The sequence below is a fragment of the Delphinus delphis genome, chromosome 15, assembly GCF_949987515.2.
Source record: "Delphinus delphis chromosome 15, mDelDel1.2, whole genome shotgun sequence".
NCBI classification, from domain to species: domain Eukaryota; kingdom Metazoa; phylum Chordata; class Mammalia; order Artiodactyla; family Delphinidae; genus Delphinus; species Delphinus delphis.
The window spans coordinates 20,371,234-20,394,928 of record NC_082697.1 but is presented as its reverse complement, the minus strand read 5'-3'; positions in this window follow the sequence as shown (position 1 = coordinate 20,394,928).

Sequence of the window (23,695 nt, the reverse complement as noted above, 5' to 3'; positions counted from 1 at the left end):
TGGGTGCAGGAAGAAATACTCCTTCAATAGACACTCTTCTGCATCTTCCCTCTTGAAACTAAAAGCCAGAATTTCCCCTCTTGGTTTTCCTCCGCTCAGTCCCCTCTGGCAGGCTGGTGCCTGGATGGGGAGAGTGTCTGGGGAGGGGAAGATAAAAAGCAACAGGGTTCACATAATATTTGCCCTTTGTGTTTCACTCTTAGGAAATATCTACAACAGGCAGATTCCTAGAGACAGAAGGTGGACTAGAGGTGAGCAGGGCTGGGGAGAGGGGGAAAGGAGGAGCTACTGCTGATGGGAGTTTAGTTCTGGGGGGATAAAGCTTTGGAGATGGAAAGTGGCGATGGCTGCACAACATTGTGGATGTTATCAATGCCACTGAGTTGTACACGTAAAAACGGTCAAGATGGCAAATGTTATATATAGTTCACCCCAATTAAAAATAGTTTAAAAAAAAGCAACAGGGGCTTCCCTGGTGGCACAGTGGTTGAGAGTCCGCCTGCTGATACAGTGGACACGGGTTCGTGCCCCGGTCCGGGAAGATCCCACATGCCGCGGCCCGTGAGCCATGGCCGCTGAGTCTGTGCGTCCGGAGCCTGTGCTCTGCAACGGGAGAGACCACGACAGTGAGAGGCCCGCGTACCGCAAAAAAAAAAAAAAAAAAAAAAAAAAAAGCAACAGGGCAGAAGAGTCCCATATTGATGAATTCTTGACAACAGCTTTCTGACCGTGAACAGACCCTCCACCTGGGGAAACTGAGTCTCTAGAAAGCCTCGCCAAGGTGTACAGGGCTGTGTACGCGGAGGCGGATAGCAGCCTGGTGTGCCTCAGAGAGACACCAGGGACAACCTGAATATCCATCTGGGGATGGGGGGTGGGGTGGGATTAAGAATGAGCCCTGTTCCGAGCATGCGCTGACTTGGAGGATATTGATGAGGTATTGTCTTGGGAGCAGAATAATGCGTGGTTGCGCTGTTCGTGTAAAAACACCTGTATGTATAGAGTGGGTGTGAATTCGCTGGACTTTTGCGGTAAAGGCAATGTTGCCTCCCTCCCGCTCTCCCTCCTTCCCTCTCTCTCTCTTTTTTTAAATATTTATTTATTTGGTTGCACTGAGTCTTAGTTGCAGCAGGTGGGCTCCTTAGTTGCAGCAGGTGAGTTCCTTAGTTGGAGCACGCGAACTCTTAGTTGCAGCATGCATGTGGGATCTAGTTCCCTGACGAGGGATTGAACCCGGGCCTCCTGCATTGGGAGTGCGGAGTCTAATCCACTGCGCCACCAGGGAAGTCCCCTTCCCTGTCTCTTTACCAGAGAGAGGTTTTTATTTGCCTTCATCACCATTCTTTCCTCTTTCGCTAGCTGTGGGTTTCTAATCCACATCTCTGCTGTGAGTGATAATCTCTCTCTCTTTTTTTTTAAATAGTAGTTTTTAAAAACTTTCTTTTCTTTTTAAAAAATTATATCTTATTGAAGTATAGTTGATTTACAAGGTTGTGTTAGTTTCTGCAGTATAGCAAAGTGATTCAGTTATACGTATATATGCATTCTTTTTCATATTCTTTTCCATTATGGTTTATCACAGGCTATTGAATATAGTTCCCTGTGCTATGCAGTAGCACCTTGTTGTTTATTCATTCTCTATATAATAGTTTGCATCTGCTAATCCCAAACCCCCAATCCTTCCCTCTCCCACTCCCTCCCCCTTGGCAACCACAAGTCTGTTCTCTATGTCTGTGAGTCTGTTTCTGTTTCGTAGATAAGTTCATTTGTGTCATATTTTAGATTCCACATAGAAGTGATATCATTCTTTTGTCTTTTTTTAACATTAAAATGTTGTGAGAAATAACTAATATATAGAAAAGTACATAAAACATAAATGTCTAGTTTAAATCAAACACGTGTGCACCTACCATCCAGGTCAAGGAAATGAAGAGCGCCTGGCCTCCATATTCTCCTTCCCAGTCAACCCCTCCAAGAGGTAACTATTATCCTTAATTTTACAAGAATCATTATTGCTTTAAAAAATCTTTTCATTTTTAAACAATTTTAGTTGGATAAAATAACTACAAAAAAATACCAAGGGTTACTGTGTATGTCTCACCCAGCTTCCTCTAATAAAAACATCTTCCATAACTGTGGTATGTTTATCAAACAAAGAAAGTCATATCGGTACAATACTGTGAACCAAACTACAGACTTTATCTGGATTTTACTAGTTTTTCTACTCAAGTTCTTTTTTTTGTTATTGTTCCAGGAGCCAGTCTAGAATCCCACATTGCATTTAGTTGTCACGTCACCTTAGTTTCCTTGGGTCTGCGACAAGGAAATCTTTCCTTGTTTTTCATCACCTTGAAACTTTTGAAGAGTCCTGATGAGAAATTTTGCATTATCCTTGCTTTTCTTTATAATTTTCCTCTCCTAAGTATGTATCCCTGAATAATATAGTTTAGTTTTGCCTGTTTTGAATTTTATATAAGTGGAATAATATCATATATATTCTTTTGCATATTACTTTTTAAAATTTAACGTTATGTTTTTTTGGGATTCAACTGCAACTGTTGTTGCAGTTCATTTCCTGGCTGAGTATTATTTCATTGTATGGCTCTACTGTATTATAGTAATAACAGGACAATGGCTATGATTGAACCATTTTCCATTTGACAGACTTTTGGATTATTTCCAGTTTGGGGCTGTTGCAAACAATGCTGCCGGGTGCACTTTTATTCCATGTTTCCTGAAGTCCATGGGCTCCTTTTCTCTAGGGCAAATTTCCAGGAAAGCAGGTCTGGGTCACAGTGCGTGTATATCTTCAGCTGGACCAGATACTGCCAGTCTACTTTCCAAAGTGGTTGCACCAATGAACAGCCCCACTTGCCGTGTCTGAGAGTTTCCAAAGTGCCACATCACCATTTTTGGAAATTGAATTGTATCAGTCAAGGTCCTGGCAAGAAAGTGATGTATATAAAGGGCTTAGAACAGTGCTAGGGTTTAATTTAAGAGAATATAAAGGAGAGATTATTTAGAGAGGGTGGGCAGGATTAAAGGAGCCTGGAAGGGCTGTGGAGGCATCCAGGCACTAGCAACAGCAGGGAGAGGTGAGCAGAGAGGACAGGAAGTGGGGCTCCTCAAAGGAGCTGTAGGCACAGAACCGTGCTTCTCAACCACTATTCATCATTGTCCCATTGTAGGTTGATTTGTTTCCCGCCCAGGATATGCCTAAGTCCTAACCCCCCATGCTTAGGAATGTGACTTTATTTAGAAGTAGGGTCTTTGCAGGGGTAATCAAGTTAAGGTGAGTTTTATCTTAGGTAGCTCAGGCTGCTCTAACAAAATACCATAGACTAGGCGGTTTAAACAGCAGACATTTATTTCTCACAGTTCTGGGGGCTGGGAAGACCAAGATCAAGGTGCTGGCAGGGTTGGTGTCTGGTAAGGACTCTCTTCCTAGCTTGCAGACGGCTGCCTTCTCGATGTGCATTCATATGACCTTTCCTCATGAAGAGTGAGAGAGATTGCTCTGTTTTCTCCCAATAAGGACACTACTCCCATCTTGAGGGTCCTACCTGCATGACCTAATCTAGACCTAATGACCTCCCAAAGGCCCCACCTCTTAATACCATCACATTGAAGGTTAGGCTTCAACATATGAATTTTGGCAGAGAGTGGAGGGGACACAAACATTCAGTCCACAGCAAGATCATGCTGGATTAGCGTGGGGCCTCACCCAGTGACTGGTCATTATAAGAAAAGGGGAATTTGGATACAGAGACACAGGGAAGGGGGCCACCTGAAGAAGGGAGCAGAGATTGGGGTGTTGCGGCCACAAGCCAAGGTACACCAGGGATCTCAGCAACCACGTGAAACTGGAAGAGGCAGGAACGGGTTCTTCCCTAGAGGCTTCAGAGGAAGCACGGTCCCACTGACACCTTGATTCCAGACTTCTTGCCTCCAGAACTGCAAGGGAACAAATGTAGTGGTTCCAAGCCATCAGTTTGTGCTACTTTGTTACGGCAACCCTGGGAAACAAATACACCCCTCCCAGGGAGTAGCCTTTGGAGACTTTTTCCCTCCTTGCCCCATAAAATGTCAATATCATGGATGTCCTGGATATCTGGTTTTGTGCTGAGGCTCTTTGGAAGGTCACAAGCCATCGTAATATGTGAGGCTTTCTCTCCTTGAGAACCAGTGGTCACCCCCTTGGGGGAAAAATCGCTCCCGTTGAGACTGTACAGACTAGAGGGGACAGACAGACTGAGTGTCGGCAGAGAAGGAGCTGGGGATGGATGCCTTTCACATCTCTCCTCCAGAAACCAGTGGGCGCGGGTGCTGTCCATTGACGTCGGCTCCTGGGGCAGAGCCGGGCAGAGAATGGATGGGGGTGGCTCCACACGGACAGCCAGCAGCTCACAGACACGCTTGGCTCAAAGCCCCTGCTGGTACTGCAGGGGGGCGTCCTTCCTCCGCTGGAAATGGATGAGAGCCCCCAAGGCTGACGTGGCCCAGCAAAATGGGAAGGAAGGCTGCTTTTCCATCCAGATGGCCTCTGCTGGTGTTCCTGAACCATACACTTATCTGGAGATGGGCAGCTCCACTTCCTCTGTGCCAGGCCGGGGCACGGGTCTCTTCGTGAGGTTTTGAGGTTGTGGCAGTCAATGCCAGCATCCCTGGGCATCCTCCAGGCCTCCCTCCCAGGTTGTAGCTCCCCGTCCCTCTTCCCCTGCCTCCCTTCTCTGCTACAAACCTTGGAACCCTACCCCCTCCAGACCCTCCAGCTTTATCATCTCCAGGCATCTACACAGAAAGTCAAAAAGCCCAGATGGAAATTAGCATCTTAGGGGTTACAAGAGGCGGTAGAGCACAGTAGATAAGAGTTTGGATTCCAGGCCAGAGAGCCTGGGTTTGAATCCTGGTTCTGCTACTCACTGGACCCTGTGCTGCAGCTCTCTTATCTGGAAATGGGATATAATAGTATCTACTTTATGGGGTTATTAGGAGTCTTAAAAGAGCTAATGGACATAAAGTGCTTACACAGTGCCTGGCACATAGTCCGTGCTATGAAAGGGGTAGGTCTATTATTACCCTGCTGGGCGTATCTATATTTGTATGTGCCCATAGAAAGTTCTAGAGTAATAGTGCTACCTGGGGAGTAGAGCTGGGCTTGCAAGAGAGGGACTTTCACTTTTTATTTTGTATACTTTCATATTATTTAAATTTTGAAAAACAAGCATCTAGCACATGTAATAAGATCTTAAAATATTTTTCTTAGAAATGTTAACTCTTTAGAAGCAAAACATAAGCTTTGGGAAAAAAAAAAGGTAAGATTTGCACCATTTAATGTAGAATACAGGATGGGACAGACGGTCATCAATCTCCGTTTCACTGCATGTGTGCTTTGAAAGCTGAATTCATGAGTGTGCCTGGGATTGAGGTTGGACTTGCCTGCTCCCCTAGATCCAGGGCTCCCTAAACTTCTGCTGGACATGGTGCAGGGATGGAGTCCTGGCCTGCAGCTCCCCTCACTCACCCATTGCGGGGGCCCTCAGGGCCCCCTGCCTCCCAGGACCTGCCCTGGTTGCCAAGGAAACGGCCCTTTATTGAGTGGAGCCATCCCCGACCCAGCCCAGTGATTTATCCTTGTCTCATTATGATTACTCTTTGCATTTCCTCTTTGGATGAGTAATGGGGGAGGGTCGGGGGGTGGGAGGGCACCGCAGCCGAGGAGCAGTGATTTGTGGGGTCGGCAACTCATCTATGAGAGGATGACATTCATCTTTCTGGAAGCAGAAAGCCGCCCAGTGGAGACGATTCCACCGTTCCCGTGTGGATCTGTTTGGGTGTTCACACGCTGGTAGGGAGTGACCTACCTTGAACGTCTGCGCGTGTGGACTCATGGTGTGGGAATGAGGGTACAGTGCGTGTCCAGCAAGCAGACCTCTGCCAGCCAGGACACCTGTGTGTGTGTGAGTGGTTACTGTGTCCTCACTGTATACAGATCCCAAAGCTTGAGCCCACGTCTGTGTATGTCTGCCTGTGTGGGCACCTTTTCTACCGAGCAATCTAACTTAGGTGTGTCTGCTTGCGTGCATTCGTGTGATAACCTTGGGTGTACAATTGCAAACAAAGCGAGGAATACCTGCGTGTGTCTGCCTGTCTGCATGTGTGCACATTGACTACATAGCTAGCAAATGTGTTTGTATCTTATATATATATATATATTTATTTATTTATTTATGGCTGTGTTGGGTTTTGTTGCTGCGTGCGGGCTTTCTCTAGTTGCGGTGAGCGGGGGCTACTCTTTGCTGCGGTGCACAGGCTTCTCATTACGGTGGCTTCTCTTGTTGCAGAGCGCGGGCTCTAGGCACACAGGCTTCAGTAGTTGTGGCATGCGGGCTCTAAAGTGCAGGCTCAGTTGTTGTGGCTCACGGACTTAGTTGCTCTGCAGCATGTGGGATCATCCTTGACCAGGGCTTGAACCTGTGTCCCCTGCATTGGCAGGTGGATTCTCAACCACTGCACCACCAGGGAAGCCCTGTGTACACTGTTCTTGAGTAAAAAAAAATGAACTGAACGAAAAGACAGTAGAGAAAATCAGATGGCAGGATGCCCGGGGCTCACGCAGGGAGAGGAGAAAGGTGACAGATAGAGCTGGCGCATTAGCAGGGACCAGACCACATGGGGACTGACAAGCCGTATTGAAGATGCTGAACTTTCTCCCGTGAGCCAGTGGAGGGTCTCAAGAGGTTATACGCAGGCGAATACCATATTTAGACTTTCATTTAGGAAAGCTTGTCCTGGAGCTGGGGCTGAGAAAGGATGCCAGGTGGAAGAGTGGTAGTTGGGAGATGGGTTAGGACATTCTTGACATGGTCCAGGGAGAGATGATGGAGGCTTAGGTTCAGGGGAGACAGTGGGGACCGAGGGAAGTGCAGGTAGATTTGAGGAACACTTAGGAAGCTGAGTTGACAGAGGTTAGAGGAATTAAATCTGGGGGCTGGATGGGGAGCCTGGGCAGGAGGAAGTAAGAGGGGGAGTGAATGAGGGAAAATGAGACCTGCATCTTTTCTGCAAGGTTCACGGAAGATAATGAGCGCCCCTGGCATGTGACTAACGAATGCAGTGGCTTTAATCCCCGGTCTGGGGTTGGGAGGCTGGCTCCAAGGTGCTAATGATACCTGCACACTGATGATCTTCCAGAAGGACAAGCAGAACCTTAGCTACAGACAGGCAGCTTCCAGGAAAAGGGGCAGAGTACGTCCCCTGCATGCTCTCTTTCTCTAGGAAGTTGGATATTGACTTCCTGGGACTCTGGAGGACAGCCGCTGCTCCTTCCCTCCAAATCCCTCCCCATTCAAGATCATCTCTCAGGACCATCCCTCATCCTCCTCTTGGCTCCTCACCTCTACCCTTTGCTTTAGTGCTGTTTCTGCTTGTGCTGTTCGAGCTCTGAATTCTGTGCTTGTCAGGACTTTATTGACTTGAGACGCCTAGAAATATGTCTGCCTTCAGGAAGGGCTGGATCCGGTGGCGTCAGGAATCTGCTCTGCTTTACCTTTCCGTGCTGCTTTCCTTTCTGTGTTCTTGACGCTCAGCCAAAATGCCTACTCCAGTCCGAGACTTACACCTTCACCGTTTAATAACCCAGAGCTAAGAAGACTTTAAAATTTTCATGGTAGTTCCAGAAACTATCCCAAGACTGTCTCTCACTGGCATGTATCCATGCTCATGCTGAGCTTTGAGTCACACAAACCACATGACCTGGCAGTGAGAGAGGGCTGGTGCTCAGAATAAAATCGGGTGCTGGAACCAGAGTAAAGAGCAGTGGAAGTGGGGCGGGCAGGACCCATAGATATGGACCACAGATCCCATCTCATCTCTCCCTCCTCACTGACTTTTTGACTTCTAATATCGGGAGCTTGCTCACTAATCCAGCCTCAGGTTTGGTCCTGACACCTTTTTTTGGTGGCCTGGAGTAGAAGATTTTGCCCTGACCTTATCCAGCCCTTTTCCCATCCTCATCACCAAGGAGCACTGTATTAGGGTTCTCCAGAAAAACAGAAACGGGATGTGTGTGCGTGTGCATGTAAAATTGACATATGTTGTAAGCATATAATATATAAAGAGAATTATTAAAAAGAACCAGCTCACACTGTTATGGAGGTGACAAGTCCCAAGATCCACAGAGTGAGTGAGTCTGTAAACGGGGGACCCAGGAGAGACAGTGGTGTTTTTCCAGTCTGAATATCCAGGAAGAACCAGTATTTCAGTTTGAGTCTGAGGCAGGAAACAAGCTCATGTTCAATCCAAAGGTCATCGGACAGAAGGAATTCTCTCTTACTTGGGGGAAGCTCAGCGTTTTAGTCCTATTCAAGTCTTCACCTGATTGGACAAGGCCCACCACATTAGGGAGGGCAATCTGCCCTACTCAGTGTACTGATTTTTTTTTTTTTTCGATATGTGGGCCTCTCACTGTCGTGGCCTCTCCCGTTGCGGAGCACAGGCTCCGGACGCGCAGGCCCAGCAGCCATGGCTCACGGGCCTAGCCACTCTGCGGCATGTGGGATCTTCCCAGACCAGGGCACGAACCCGTGTCCCCTGCATCGGCAGGCGGACTCTCAACCACTGCGCCACCAGGGAGGCCCCAGTCTAGTGATTTAAATGTTCATCTCATCCAGAAACAGCCTTCACAGAAATGCCCAGAAAAATGTTTGGCCAAATATCTGGGCACTCTGGGTCTCAGTCAAGTTGACACATAAAATTAAGTTCTGCAGGTACCAAGCAGGTCAGCTCTGACCCTCTATCAGGTGAGCATGCTGGGCTGAGTCAGAACCCTGACTGGACATCCTCTCTGTGCCCTGAATGACCTTTATGCCTACCTCTGAGTAGGTTATGTGGCTCGCCTGCCTGTATCTCACCCCAAAAGATTGTCTTTTATTTTTTCATCAGGGCTTAAGTGAAGAGCTGGGGGATCCAGGGAAGGCCTGTTCCCAGATTCCCTGCATAGACCCCAGCTCCGTCAGGGCTCTGCCCCCACCCATCCAGCTCCATCCTCTTCTGGTCCCTGGGAGGCTGCCCCCATGAACTGTGTCTCTTAGGCTACTTGTGCTCTTGCTTCCAAAATGGGGTGTGTGTGTTAAAGGAGCCCCAGCAGGATTGGAGGGGTGGAGGAGAGAGAGCTGGGGTCCATCCTCCTGCCCCCTGCTCCTCCCTGCAGCCATGCTCCTCTTCTATGGAGGCAGCCCTCCTGGGGGGACGCATTCCAGTGCACTGTTCCTACCTTCTCTCACCCCTCAGGTGCAGAGATTGGGGTTAGCTCAGGTGTATAGTTGCAGCAACGCCCCCTCCCGCCCAGTGCCCTCACCTCTGTCCTGTCCACAACTCTGCCTACAGTCCTCTCATTATGTCTCCTCAGAATCCCAGGGGAGTGTGCTGAAAGGGCTTCCTGTAGACAGCCAACTGGGGGGTGGTAGGCAAGAAGGGAGCCCAGTCCTGAGAGTCTAGGTGGACTGTCCCCCACCCCCCAGGCACCAGCAGGTGTGAGCAACACTTTGTGATCTGAGAAGGCTTCAATCGGCCTGGCAGGGGTCACCCTAAGCTAACCCCACCTCTCTTCACTGGGATGAGGAATTTGGGCCGAGCTGAGCTGGGTCACTTTCTCTGCTGCCTCTCAGTTGTGTGACCTGGCAAGTCAGGTGACCTTCCTAAGCCTCAATTGCCTCATCTGTAAAGTGGGTGTAATAAGACCTTCCCAGAGGCCACGGTCCATAGATTACTTCATCCTGAACAGGGGACTCTGTCTTTGGGGAGAATTAAGTTTGGCCCTTCATTCATTCATTCACTCATTCACTCTTTCACTCAGGGACTGCCTTCTGGGCTCCACAATGTGCCAGACTGTGTGTGATCATTATCCATCAGGTTAGAAGCAACTTCCTTCCCTTTACTCCTGTCTTCTAGTCTAAGGACTTAAAAAAAAAATCCATACATTTTAGGTTTATGGGTCAATGACTTTTGACAAATGTATACACCTATGAAACCCCACCCCAATTAAGACACAGAACATTTCCATTGACTCTGGAAGGCTCCCTCAAGCTCCCTTGTGATAAACCTCCCACACACCCCCTCACCATTAAACAGCCATTGGTCTGATTTCTATCCTTTTCCCTCAGCCTAAGTTTTCATTTATTTTATTTTTGCCTGCACATTTCTTTTTTCCCTTTTTCTTTAGAGCACACACCTCCTTGGTAAAACAATATTCATTTTTCTACTGCCTACCTTCTTCAACCATTGCAGATAATGGCCCGATACAACATGTGCACACAAACACATGCACCCACGTATTCACACATACACAATACACTCACACACATACATGCAATACACAAACTTACACACACATATATTTTAGGTTAAGGAAACTTTTTTCTTATAGGACTTATTTTATTTTATTTTTTAATACATTTATTTATTTAATTTATTTGACTGTGTTGGGTCTTTGCTGCTGCGCGTGGGCTTTCTCTAGTTGTGGCAAGCAGGGACTACTCTTCGTTGTGGTGCATGGACTTCTCATTGCAGTGGCTTCTCTTGTTGCGGAGCACGGGCTCTAGGTGTGTGGGCCTCAGTAGTTGTGGCATGTGGGCTCAGTAGTTGTGGCGAGCAGGCTCAGTAGTTTTGGTGCATGGGCTTTGTTGTTCCGTGACATGTGGGATCTTCCCGGACCAGGGATTGAACCTGTGTCCCCTGCATTGGCAGGAGGATTCTTAACCACTGCACCACCAGGGAAGTCCCAAGGAAATAGTCTTGAGGCTCAGAAAGACATAGGCCAAGGTAAGGCAAGAAACACAGTTTTGTTTTTATTGAAGCCCTTCATGTTAGTCCACACACACACACACACACACACACACACACACACACCCAGAAGCCGAGAACCATTTGCTACCATCTTCTGCTCCCCTGTCAGAGTCAGAGCCAAGAAGAGAAAAATTGGAATTCTTGCCCTGTCTCAAAAGTAAAAGGGACAAATTAGTTTCTTGTCAGTGCACTGCAATAAATACATTGTCATTTTTATCCCCCAGTGAATCACAGTCTCCATTTCTCCCATAACTATTATACAGTCTGCTGGCACTATATCATTTTTTGGTAATTTTATTTTCACCAATTGTTTTATGAAATTTTTGAGTTTTATGGACACTAAAACAAATCTAGCCTGCGAGTGTTATAGCCCTTTAAATCATCGGCAGGAAATCTCAAGGTTCCTCCAGACTGTGGTGGAAGGAGGCTTTAGGGAAGAAAGATTGCCCCTTGCTTATAAACTGAGCAAAAACCCAGAGATAAGTTTGTAAAAGGGACATAGATCATGGCGGGTGAGAACTGGGGTGTAAAACATCTCCCAGCTCAGCTCCTATAAGAATAAAAATGGACTTTTATTTAGGAGAAACACTAAAGTAGTTGGGGGAAGGAACACACAGGTCTACCCCTGCTTTCTTGGCCACAATAGCCCATATTTCCCTATGAGTCTGTGAGCCACAGGCCATTTGCCCTCATTGGGGAGGACAGCCCCTAAGTTAGGGACCTCAGGAAGCTGAGCTTGTTGGGGTGTCCTCACAAACACCACCCCCCGTGGATGTCAAAGTCAAATCCCTGTGATGACAAGTGAAAAAAGGGTAAAAATGGATTCTAAAGTGCATGTGAGAAAAAAACCCAAGACGAGAACACCTAAATCGATTTGGAGAAGGCTTGCCTTACCAAGTATTAAAATGCATTATAAAGCTACAATAATAAAACCAGTATGTTACTGGCATAAGACTGGGCAGACAAATCGATGGAGTGAAATAGATAGTCCTGAATAAGAACTCATGGGAAATGAAGGGTCACATATCAATAGAAGAGGGATGGATTATTCAGTAAAGCTGTCTGTAAATCTGGTTATTTGGAAAACAGTCAATTTAGATCTTCATCTCATTCTAGAGTCCAACAAATAAAAAAGAGATGGGTGAAACAGTTGAAAGTTAAAAAAATAAAACAATAAAAGGCTAGGAGAAAGAATAAAAAGAGAGTTATTTGATCTCTGGAACAGGAGGGTTTTATCCATGACCTTGGATAGAACCCCCAAGGAAAACAATGGACAGATTTAGTTTGCAAAATGCTTACATGTCTGAATTTTAAGACGTATCAACCAAGCAAAAGTCGAAGGTCAAACTGAAAAAACCTTTTTGACATCCATCCTGGCAAAAGGTTAATGTCTATAAGTTGATAAAGAAAATCACTGGCGCTTAATAGAATGGCCAAAGGCTAAAACCCTACAATTCATCAAAGAATGAATATAAATATCTCTGAAGCACAGGAAAACATTTCCAACCATAATAACTGTGGTGGTTAATTTTATGTGTCAACATGACTGGGCCATGGGGTGTCCAGACATGGTCAAAGATTATTCTGGGTGTGTCTGTGAGGGTGTTTCTGGATGAGATTAATAGATGAATTGGTAGACTGAGTGAAGCAGATTCCCCTCCTCAGTGTGGGTGGGCCTCATCCAATCAGTTGAAAGTCTGAATGGAATAAAAGTTTGCCCTTCCAGCAAGTAGGGGAAAACTTCTTCTGTTTGCCTTTGAACTGGGACATAATTTTTCCCTCTGCTTTTGGACTTGAACTGAAATATTGGCTCTTCTTGAGGCTTGAGCCTGGTTTTCAGGCTGGAACTATACCATTGGCTCTCTTGGGTCTCCAACTAGCAGATCTTGGGATCTGTCAGCCTCCATAATCATGTGAGCCAATTCCTTATAATAAATCTTGTTTTATATATATCTGTATCTTCTTAGATAGAACCTATTGGCTCTGTTTCTCTAGAGAACCTTGACTCATAAACTAGTCATTAACAAATTATAAAATCCTGATGAGATTCTAGTTTCTCTCATGCTTCCTGATTTCTTGAGGCTTCTCTTGGGTCCTTCCCACCAAGACTCTCCCAACTTACCGAAAGTCTCTCCCTAGTCTCACAGCTCTCTCTCAAACCACTAGCCTCTCTTGTCCCTCTGACAGTCCAGTTTCTTTAGTCTGCCCTCGAGATGTGCATAATCTCTTCTTTGCCATCCAATCAGCAAACCCTTTAAGCTCCCCTGCCTCCCTTCTTCCACTAGGACCCCATGTCCTAGCCCGTATCTCTGTGTAGAGTAACACAACTCCGGGGTGCGCCATCCTCATGGACTTCCATGTGAATGATGCCCTGCTGTTTAAGGCAGGCACCCTACTAGAAACGTGTGGGAACTTGCAGTCCTCTCTTTATTAGAGCTTTCAGGCGCCTTTGTCTAGAGGCAGGGGAGGGGGAGGTTCTATAGAGAGGAGAGAAGAAGGCCTGAGACAAAGACCCTTCAACTAGCTTTTAACTGGCATTTTTGTCCCACTGTTTGCAGGTATATGGGTCTGTGTCTTCCAAAAGGCAATTTCTGGCTGGCTGTCTCAGGTTGGAAACAGAGGCTCCAGGGAATCAGCCTTTTCATTTTGATTTGTTTAACTTGGCATTTAAAAAACATAGCAGACATTCAGGTAACCCTTTGAAGGTGTGAACACATATTTCCGGTCCTCCCCTACCCTGCGGCTCACCTCGGCTGATGTGCACATCACAGCATCGGGGGTGCACGGGAAGGTCATGCCCTGCCACTTGAACCCTGGTCGCCTGGCTTCAAAGTTTGTCATTTCTCTCTTGGACACTGGTGGCCTCCAGCCTGTTCTCTACCCTCAGCCCAAAGGAGCTTTCTAAGCCATTACTAATCCCATCACACCCTCTACTTAGAAGACTTCAAAGGCTTCCATGTGCATATGTGATAAAATTCTGACTCCTTGCCAGGTCTTTTTTGCTCCTTGCCCATCTCTCCAATCTTTCTGTGCCACCTTGTCCCCTGGATCACTCTGGTTCAGCCACATCGGCCTCATTTATGTTTCCAAAACAGCCATCACTTGCCATGTCAGGACTTCTGCTTCTACTGCCCGATTCCCTGTGCTTCGGACGGCTGGTTCCCTCCCGTGCCTGGGTTCCAGATTGCCTTCACCTTGTCAGAGCGGCTGCCCAGCCACTGCCTAAGGGGCTGTGAGTGCCCCTATTTACTCTCTATGCCGGTCTTTGTTGGTTTCCTCTTCAGACTCAGCACAACTTGAAATTTTTAGAGTCCATTTGGTGGTTTACTTGTGTCCATCAAAAGGTAAAGTTCACAAGGACAGGAACATCTCTCCTGTTCCCTGTGGAACGTCCACGGTGCTTGGTACGCAGAAAGCACGGAATACAAATTTCTCGACAAACTGACCGAGAATAAATGAATGAGATAAAATGGGTGAAAAACATAGTTGTTGATGAAAAGCACCCCCCTGCCTCCCCCCCACCCCCGCTCTTGGGCTCTCATGAACAAGCAGTCCTCAAACAGCACTGTTTCCAGGAGGGGACAACTGGAGGTGAACTTCAACTGTCAGGGATGGCCAGGTGCTGAAGGTTGTACCCAGGTGTGTCTCGACTTCCTTTTGTTTGTACAGTGATGCTTCTGGAACTGTAATTTGCACAGGAATCATCTTGTTAAAACCCAGTAGGTCTGGGGTAGGGCCTGAGATTCAGCTTTTCTAACCAGCTCCCAGGCAATGCTGATGCTGTGGGCCCCAGGATCACACTCAAAGTATCAGGGTCTTGACCACTGGTTCCCAAGCCTGGTCGCATATTGAACCACCTGGGGCGGCTTTATCAATACCTAGAGATGCTGATGTAATTGGTCTGGGGCGTGGCCTGGGCATTGGGGTTTTCTTAAAACCAGGTGATGCTCACATACAACCTGGTTTGAGGACCTCTGTTCTGGATGGTGTTTTACCTTATAAATAATTGCGACAAAGTATAGAAATTTGATTCATCGTAATTCTTTTCGGGAAAAGCACTGCATTTTTACAGAAGCAGAAACTTCCTTGACAAGTGTGACTGTGACAAACCTTAAAAGGCAGAGATGGGGCCATTGCCTGCCCAAGGAGGGGGGCAGAAACAGGTGTGAGTGCGTGGGTCCCAGAGATGGAGGAAGACCTCCTCTTCCTTCCCCTCAGCTCTCTAGAACAGTTACTAAGGAGTGGGATGCTCGAAAAGAATGGCATTTATTTCAGAGTATGCCAGTGAAGGCAGTGGTTCCCAGGCTTATCTGCACAGTGGGATCACTTGGGGAATCTTGAAAACATTCCAGATTAATTCACCATCGGGGTGGGACACAGGCACCAGAAGGTTCTGAAGCTCACCACGGGATTTTAACACACAGACATGTTTGGGAACCACTGGGTTCAGGTATTGAGCCGCTAGCAGCTCAGGGGGTTGAATGCAGGGCACACAGAAGCCAGTGTGGGTCAGTTCTGGGGGATTCCCCAAACGCAGTGAGGGCTCTGGATTCTCGGAGTTTGTGAAATCAGGGCTTTAAATCAAGTGAGCCAGAACCCCAAGTCCAGGAAGGCCCCAGACAACAACCAGGTGATACCACCATGAGAGGGCCTTTCGTTTGAGAGGAGAACTGCTTCTGTGAGCCTCAGTTTCCTCCTCTATAAAATGGGAAGAACAATACCGGTGCCTTAGAAATGTTTTGAGGAACAAAGGAGGAGATTGTGGGAAGATGTGCTCTATGATAGTCTGTAAAAAGAGGAGGCTACATATATCTCTTTGAACACGGTTTGCTATTTTACAGTGCATGGCTTTTGATAGAAAAGCGTAACGGAAGAATAATTTGTTAACCTAGGCTCTGAATTATCCACGGGTACAGGAAAGAGACGCGTTAGCCCAAGCGCCACCTTGTGGTAGAAATGAGAGTTGCAGGAGTAGGAGCTGAAAGCTTTTTTGGACAGATGAATAGATTGGCTTAAATAGTATCAACTCCAGTAGCTTTTCAATCTCTGCACTACTGACACGTTGGGCAGCATCATTCTTTGTGGGGGGGAGTTGTATTTTTAAAAGTAGGATGTTTAGCAGCATTCATAGCCTCTACCCACTAGGTAGTGTCCCTGCAGGTGTGACAACCAAAAATGTTTCCAGACTTTGCCAAATGTCTCTCTAGGGGCAGCATCAACCCAGGTTGGAAACAGCAAACAACAACAGTAATAATAATATCTGCTAACAGTTTTTGAGAGCTTAGTATTTCCAGCACCTTTCCTGGGATCACACTCCCTGGTTTATAGCAGTTGAGTGAGTTTAGTCTGGAGAAGAGGGTGTCTGAAGACTGCCACCTATATTAGTTTCCTCTTGCTGCTATAACACATCACCATAATGTTAGTGGTTTCAAACAGCACAAATGTATCTATTTACAATTCTGGAGGTCAGAAGTCTGAGATGGCTCTTATGGGCTAAACTCAAGGTGTCCATAGGATTTTGTTTCTTCAGGAGGCTCTAGGGGAGAATGTTTCCTTATCTTGTTTGGCATCTAGAACATTCATTGACCCGTGGCTCCTTCCTCCAACTTCAAAGAGCATCACTCCAACCTCTGCTTCTGTAGTCACATCCTGTGTAGGGCCAGGTGTCTGAGGGAGCCAACCTGTTCCCTGGAGCCTGGAGAGCTTTGCTGAGAAAATCCGAGGAACTTACATGAGGCAGATATTAGCGAGTCATCAAGCAGAGATTTCTGCAAAGCCTCCCTGTCCAGCTCTGGGCTGAGCTGTGCAGGGATTTGACCATGGGAGGGAGTGGGATGATGGTGTCGGTCACTGGGAATGAAGTGGTTGAGAGGCTTGGTGGACAGGGTGATTGATGGATGGGTTGTCCAGGTGGGAGGTGACTCTCTGGGGATGATGACAGAGCTTGAGGGAACAGGAGCCTGAACCAGGGCCAAAGTCTTCATGATGTAAGGGGATGTGGCCAGGAGGGCAGAGATTGGCCCACAGAAGAGAAGGGTGATGGGCAGGGCTGGCTGTGCATGGTCTCACACAGGGCTCTGAGCTAAGAGTGGCCCCATGCTCTGTTGTTGCTCTCTTGAAATTCTTCATAATTTTGTTTTCGGATTTGTGTTTTGTAAGTGAAGTGTGATGGGACAATTGAATGTGTACTGGGGGCTTGGGGCCTCTGCTCACACCCAGACCTGTCTCCCACTGCCTCTTCACCTCCCACTGGAGGTGGAGGCTGTGGGTGTAACGCGCGGAGAGATGCCTAAACTTGGGGAGGAAGCGATGGATGATGGGGAGGGAGCGACGGATGATGGGGCATTGGGGAGGCATCTAGGCAGGTCTGTGGAGTCGAGGTGAGGGGTGGGGAGTGTCCAGGACACAGCCTGGGATTTTGATTTAGGAATGGAGTGGAGGGCAGGTGTACAAATCCCGGTCTGAGCAAAAAAACGATGCACTTCCAAACCAGCTCATTGAGAGCAGTTTAATGGAAGGACTGTTTACTCTTATGTAAGTAGGATGGTTCAGAGCCCCAGGATGGCCACCGTGGGCAGCCTTTACAACCTGTAGGCAAATGGCCACGGAGGGTGATTGCCCAAAGGTGGAGCTGTGTGTAGAGGGCTCCTTGGCAGAGCTGGGGCCTTGGGTTGAAGGACATGTCCAGCCCACTGTTACCTGCGGGGACCCTGCAGGGCAGGAGCCAGGGAATAAATGCCCCAACCTCTCTCCTCTGTCCTCCAGATCTCCTTCAGGGCCTCCCATCGTCTGAATCCAGCCAGAAGCCAGAGGGCAGCCTCCTCGGTCACTGGCCGGGGAGGAGGCTGGCGAGAGGACCTTGGTGGGGGAGGTCAGTGGATACATCCAGGCCAGGGGGTTACTGGTGAGAAACCCAGAGGAGGGTCAAGGTGAGGGAATGGGCCAAGTTCAGTCTGGCCTGGGATTTGAGGCCGATGGAGAAGTCTGGGGAGAGCTGGATTCAGGAGGGGAGGACCCTGAACATTTTGATCAGCGCCCTGCCCAGCCTTGCACATCCAGATTGGAGCAGGCCTGGACGTGGAGGGGGTGTGGGAGCCTTTGCAAGCCTGTCCTGTGAAGCTTGCTTTCCACTTTGCCCTGGAGGACCCCAGGGTGCAGCCTCTGACAGGGGAGGGCTTACCCTGACCCCTCCAGCCCCCCGCTCCCAGTCGGGGTCCTGGCCTTGGTCCCAGTCCTGGGCAGGGCAGTTTCATCTCTCCCTTAGCCTCAGGCTGGCCTGGCCAGCAACAGCTCTGTCTCCCGCTGTCAGGGCTGCCTGGATGTGACAAGCGGCAGATGGGCCTCTGATCAATGGACTCCGTCCCCGAGCAAGGACGGCGGGGCTGGGGGCAGGATGGGGGAGCGGCCGCTAATGGATGGGCCCGGGAGCAGTGATAGATGGGCAGGAAGAAACTGCCATTTGTCTTGGGGAAGTGAGTGACTCCAGGGAGGAAGGGAAGGGAGGGTGGCCAATGGGCTAAGTGAGTGGGGAGAGAGCTGGGAGCCCAGCGGGCTGGGGAGCTGGGGGCAAGGGTGCCCAAGGTGGGGGTGGGGCAGAGAGGAAGGTTTCCTGCCTTCAACCAGAGCGCCCAGCCTTGGCTCAGGGGACCCTGCCAGGCAGTGTGGAAGATCCAGAGGAATCCTGTGAAAACGATCGCCAGACCGTGCCCTTGCCTCTCTCTCATTCAGGGTAAGTCAAATCCCTGCACGACGGACTTTCCTTTAAGGGCCCATACGGTCTTCCTCACCTCCTACTGCTGTCCCCAGCTCATCACACACTCTGGGCAATTCACTGAGGCTTGTTCTTCCTCAAAGGCCTCTGGGCCTTTGCCCCAGCCGTACACCCACCCCAAATGCCCTTTCTCCAGACATCTTCCTGGCGCTCTCACTTCCTGTGGTCAGACGTCAGAGAGGCCTTCCCTGGGCACTCCTCATAACGCAGCAGTGGTTCTGCGTGCCAGGCCCCTGCCTCTGCCTGGTACACATGATCACCCTTACCCAGGCTTATTATTAGTAGTAGTACCAGTCATCATCTGACACACTGTTTATTTGTTTACTTCTCGGGTCTGTCTTCTGCACCAGACTCTGGACTCTTGTTTGCTGCTGTGTTCCTGATGCTTAGAGTAGCACTCAGAAGGGGCTCCATGAATATTTCTTGCCAGTACGAACGGAAGGGTCCAAACTCCAGCTCTGACACTTGCTGACTTTGTGAGCTGGGACCATCTCTCGAGCCTCAGGGTTCTCAGCTGCGAGAGGATGTGACCGTCCTTATTCCAGAGCCCCTGTGAAGATTCCACAAGGCAGTTGCATCCACTTAGGGCCTGGTAATGGCCAGCACCCATAATCTGGAGCTGTTTTTACCAGCATCTTCCATGAACTCTGATCATGAGGTCATCTCCTCTGTCTGTCCATCCCAAGTCTCTGCCCTCACTTCAGATCCCCCCAGAAAGCTGGCCTCCTTTGCTCCCTGAACCAGCTCCGAAGGAGATGCTCTGACCTCACGCCTCAAATCACAGCCTCCACTGAGGGTTGGCCTTGGTCCTGGTGGCTCTCATCGCCTCACCCCCAGTCTGGAAACCTCCACATCCTGACAGTTTGGTCGGGATGGAGGACTTTGGAGTCTGGAAGAACTGTATTTCGATACTTCTCAGTTGCATCCTAGCCGAGTGATATGTACAAGTCACTTCCCTGAGCGCAGTGGACGTTATTGGTTCCTTGCCCATAACCTCTTAATAAGATCCACCTCAAGAGGCCAAAGGCTACTTTCTGCAAACACCTGACATTGCCTGGGCACTTTTCTGGCCTTGGAGACATTTTCAGGGTATAGGGGGAGCCAAAAGTACTGGAGACTTAATGTTCCTGGAAGCAGCCCTCAACTGATGGCAGAGAGTTGGTGGATAAATACCGCAGCTCCCTCACCCTTAAAATGAGGATAATAAAGTTCCAACTTCCTAGGCTTGTGTGATGGTTAATTTTATGTGTCAACTTGACTGGCCTTGGAGTACCCAGATTAAACATGATTTCTGGGTGTGTCTGTGAGGTTGTTCCTTGATGAGATTAGCACTTGGATTGGTGGACTTGTACCTGGCCCTCTCCAATGTAAGTGGGCATCATTCAATCCGCTGAGAGCCTGAATGAAACAAAAAGTGGAGGAAAGAGGAATTTCCTCTTTTCTCCTGCCTCACTGTCTCACCTGGGACATCTTACCTCATTTTCTCCTGACCTTGAATTGGGATTTACACCATTCATTCCCCTATTTCTCAGACCTTCCAGTTCAGATTGAATGACACCACTGCCTCTAGTTTGTGGACAACAGATTGTGGGACTTCTCAGTCTCCATAATTGTGTGAGCCAATCCCTCATAATAAACCTCTGTATATATACATATCCCATTGGTAGCTTCTCTGGAGAACCCTGACTAATGCAGCTTGTTATGAAAAGATGTGGGCACAAAGCACAGAGCCTGGCTTGTGTACAAAGCTTAAAGCAAAATAACTAACTCACAGATTCCCAAAACAAAGGCAGCTAAGGTCCAGAGCAATGAGATCTTTCCCCCTCACTCTTTCTCTCTGCTGGTTGAACTGTTTCTAACCAATCTCTGCCATTTGATCTTTTCTGATGATTTTTCTTTTCTCTCACCAAAATGACTGAATCTTCAGCCTCTTTGGGTCTGGCCAAGCCCCTCTTCAAGTGTGGAGTCTATGTTCAAGGTGGGTCAAGGGTAACGCAGAGCTAGAGTGTCACCTCCTTGCTTCACACCTCTGTTGATGAATGCCTCTGTTAATGAATCTCCCAACGTCAGATTCCATTACCTTCAGTGGTTCCTACTGCATTAAAGAGGAAGCTTACGGCACTGATCTTCTTTTTTTTGCTGTGTTATATTTGGTCCCAAAGGCAGAGCTTCTCATGTATTCAGCCCATGCTGGTAGACTGATGATGAAGCTTAGAGCTCCAAACCGTTAGGGTTATTATGGAGTCAGAGTCTATCATCCCAGACAAGAGCACTGGCAAAAGAACCTGTAAAACTGTAGCATTGTGAGAAATAATAAGTCATTATTATTTTAGACCACTCCATTTTGAGATGATTTCTTACACAACATTGGATAATTCATACAGAACTTGGTACAGGGAATAGGATGCTGTTGTAACAAAAACCCTAAACATTTGGCACTGGCTTAGGGGCTGGGTGGTAGGCAAAAGCTGTGGAAATGGTGAGAGATTGTTAGAGGCTAGAGAAACAGCGACTTGTGTTATGTAGGGGCGGAGCAATTGGCAAATCCGTGGCCTGTGGTAGCTTGGAAGGTAGAAAGTGTACTTATAAACGTGGATCTATCAAGAAGATATTTAGACAGGATGTCAAAACCACAGAAGGTTAATTGCCTTCTCCTAGCTGCATATGATAAGATGTGAGAAGCGAAATATGAGCTAAATAAGGAGAGATTTGGTTTGTAAACAGATTTTAGACAAGTAGAGAAGGTCCAAGACTTGCAGGGGTCAGGAAACAAAACCGTTTCTCATCTCCCCAGCAAGTTAAAAATTCTTAAAATGAGATGAGACCTGAGGCTAAAGATCAAATCAATGACTTGGCTGTAAGATCCCTTGTTAAGACTTCTTAAAGATTTAAGGGGTACTAATAGACCCTCCCAGCCAGACAAAACTGCTTTTAAGACTCTTAAGGGTCCAAAGGAGAGGGGAGGAGGAAGGGGGGAAAAGAGAGAGAGAAGGCAAGAGAGAAGAAAGAAGGCTGTTTCAACAGGAGTGAACTTCAACCAGATGCATAGGAAACCCACAAAATTTTTAAGAGAGTTGTATCAGTGAAAACACTGCAAACTTGGCCTAAAAATGACTGCCATTGTTCAAAATGAAAATAGACCTCTGAGTCTCCAGCTTTTTATGAGCAGGAAGCAGGCTGAGAAAACTCTTCAGCTGCAAATATTGGCCATTTCTTGTGGAAAAAGAAGGATGATTAAGAGGAGAGAATCAAGAGTCCAGATAGGAAAGCTAAGAGCCATGGAGAACAATGGACTGGGGAATCACTCCTAGGGAGCAGAACTGTACCCTAATCAGGGACTGTTCTCTGCCTGTGGAAACAGAAGTAACATGTGTCTGGCTAGATTTTAGATTGCTATGAACCAGGGCCTTTTCCTCCCCTTTTTGGCTTGGAGTATTTATTGTGGACATCTCATCCCTTTTTCACCTTTATATGGTGGGTCTTGTGGGGTGGTAGGAGCTGCACCTCATGAACCTCATCTGCATTTGGCCTTGATTCAGAAGTGCTAGGAACTGAGTTGTGTCCTCCCCTAACTTCAGGTATTGAAGTCCTAACCTCAATATGACTGTATTTAGAGTTGGGGCCTTTAGGAGGTAATTAAGGTTGTGAGGTCACAAAGGTGGAGTCCTAACATGATAGGATTGGTGGCCTTATAAGAAGAAGAGAGAAATCCTCACTCTCTCCCAGTGCACAGACCAAGGGAAGGCCATGTGAAGACACAGCAAGCTAGGAAGAGAGACCTCACCATAATCGGACTGTGCTGGCATCCTAATCTCAGAATTCCAGCCTCCAGAACTGTGGGAAAACACATTTCTTTTGTGGAAGCCACCCACCCAGTCTATGGTATTTTGTTATGGCAGTTCAAGCTGATTAAAACAAGAAGGCAAGATCCTGGACATTAAATCGAAGCATGAAGCCATAATGGGATGAGACTCTTTGGGGGAGAGACTCAGCATATTTTGAACATGGCAGGAATGGAAGTAACTGTGGGGAAGAGTAGACTATAACAAATTGAAAATTATGGCCACAATATTTTGTAGCCCCTCCCAGGAAGAAATAGAGTCTATTTTCCCGGACTGGGAATCCAAACTGATTTGTTTTGACCAATAGAATGTGGAAGTGATGTTGGCAAATTTTAGAGTGTGGTGAAATGTTAAAAACAACCCATATGGCTGTCATTAGGGGACTGGCTAAATAAACAATGTTATATCCACATTGTGGAATGCCTTACAGCAGTTAAAACAATGGGATGGATCTATTTCTATCAAGATGGAAATATCTCCAGGACATGTTGGATTACGGAAGCAAGTTTGTGAATGGTAATTTGAAGTAAGATACCATTTGTATTAAAATATAAGCACACAAAATAATATCATATATTTTCCTGTGACTATGTACAGATGGGTAGGGGTGTGTGTGTGTGTGTGTGTGTGTGTGTGTGTGTGTATGATTGTGCCCACCCAATGCACTCATGTGTGTATAAGATCATTTGAACAAAAGGGAAAGAGAGAGGTCTGGTAAGAAACACACCAAACTGTTTAACTCTGGGGAGGGGAGAGAAATTGGGAGTGGAGGGTAGAGTGAGAGAGAACTTTATCTTTTTATTTGATGTATCTCTGTATTTGTTTTTAATGGCGAGAACATATTCATACTTTGTGTAATTTAAAAAGTTAAAACCTAAGGGAAAAAAACCCCGATAATCCAATGCAGAATCTGGCCCGAGATAGACGCTATCCTCCCCAGCCTGTGGTTAGTGGAAACCACAGCTTCACTTCCTCTAGGAGGCAGGCACTCCTCCTGAGCCTGGAGCGATTCTTCTATAACCCTGGGTGTCATCATCCACCCTGCTTGCCATCCTGGCTATCATTTCCCTCTCCATAAAGTCCTTTTTCCACTCTGCAGTGGGAAGATCATCTCTGATACAGTAGGCACAGATGCTCCCAAGCTGTGATGGGCCAGTGCTTCCCGCCATCCATCACTGGCATGCCGTCTGCACCGGTCCAGGCCTCCCACTTGCTCAGGAGCTTCTTGTCCTCCCAG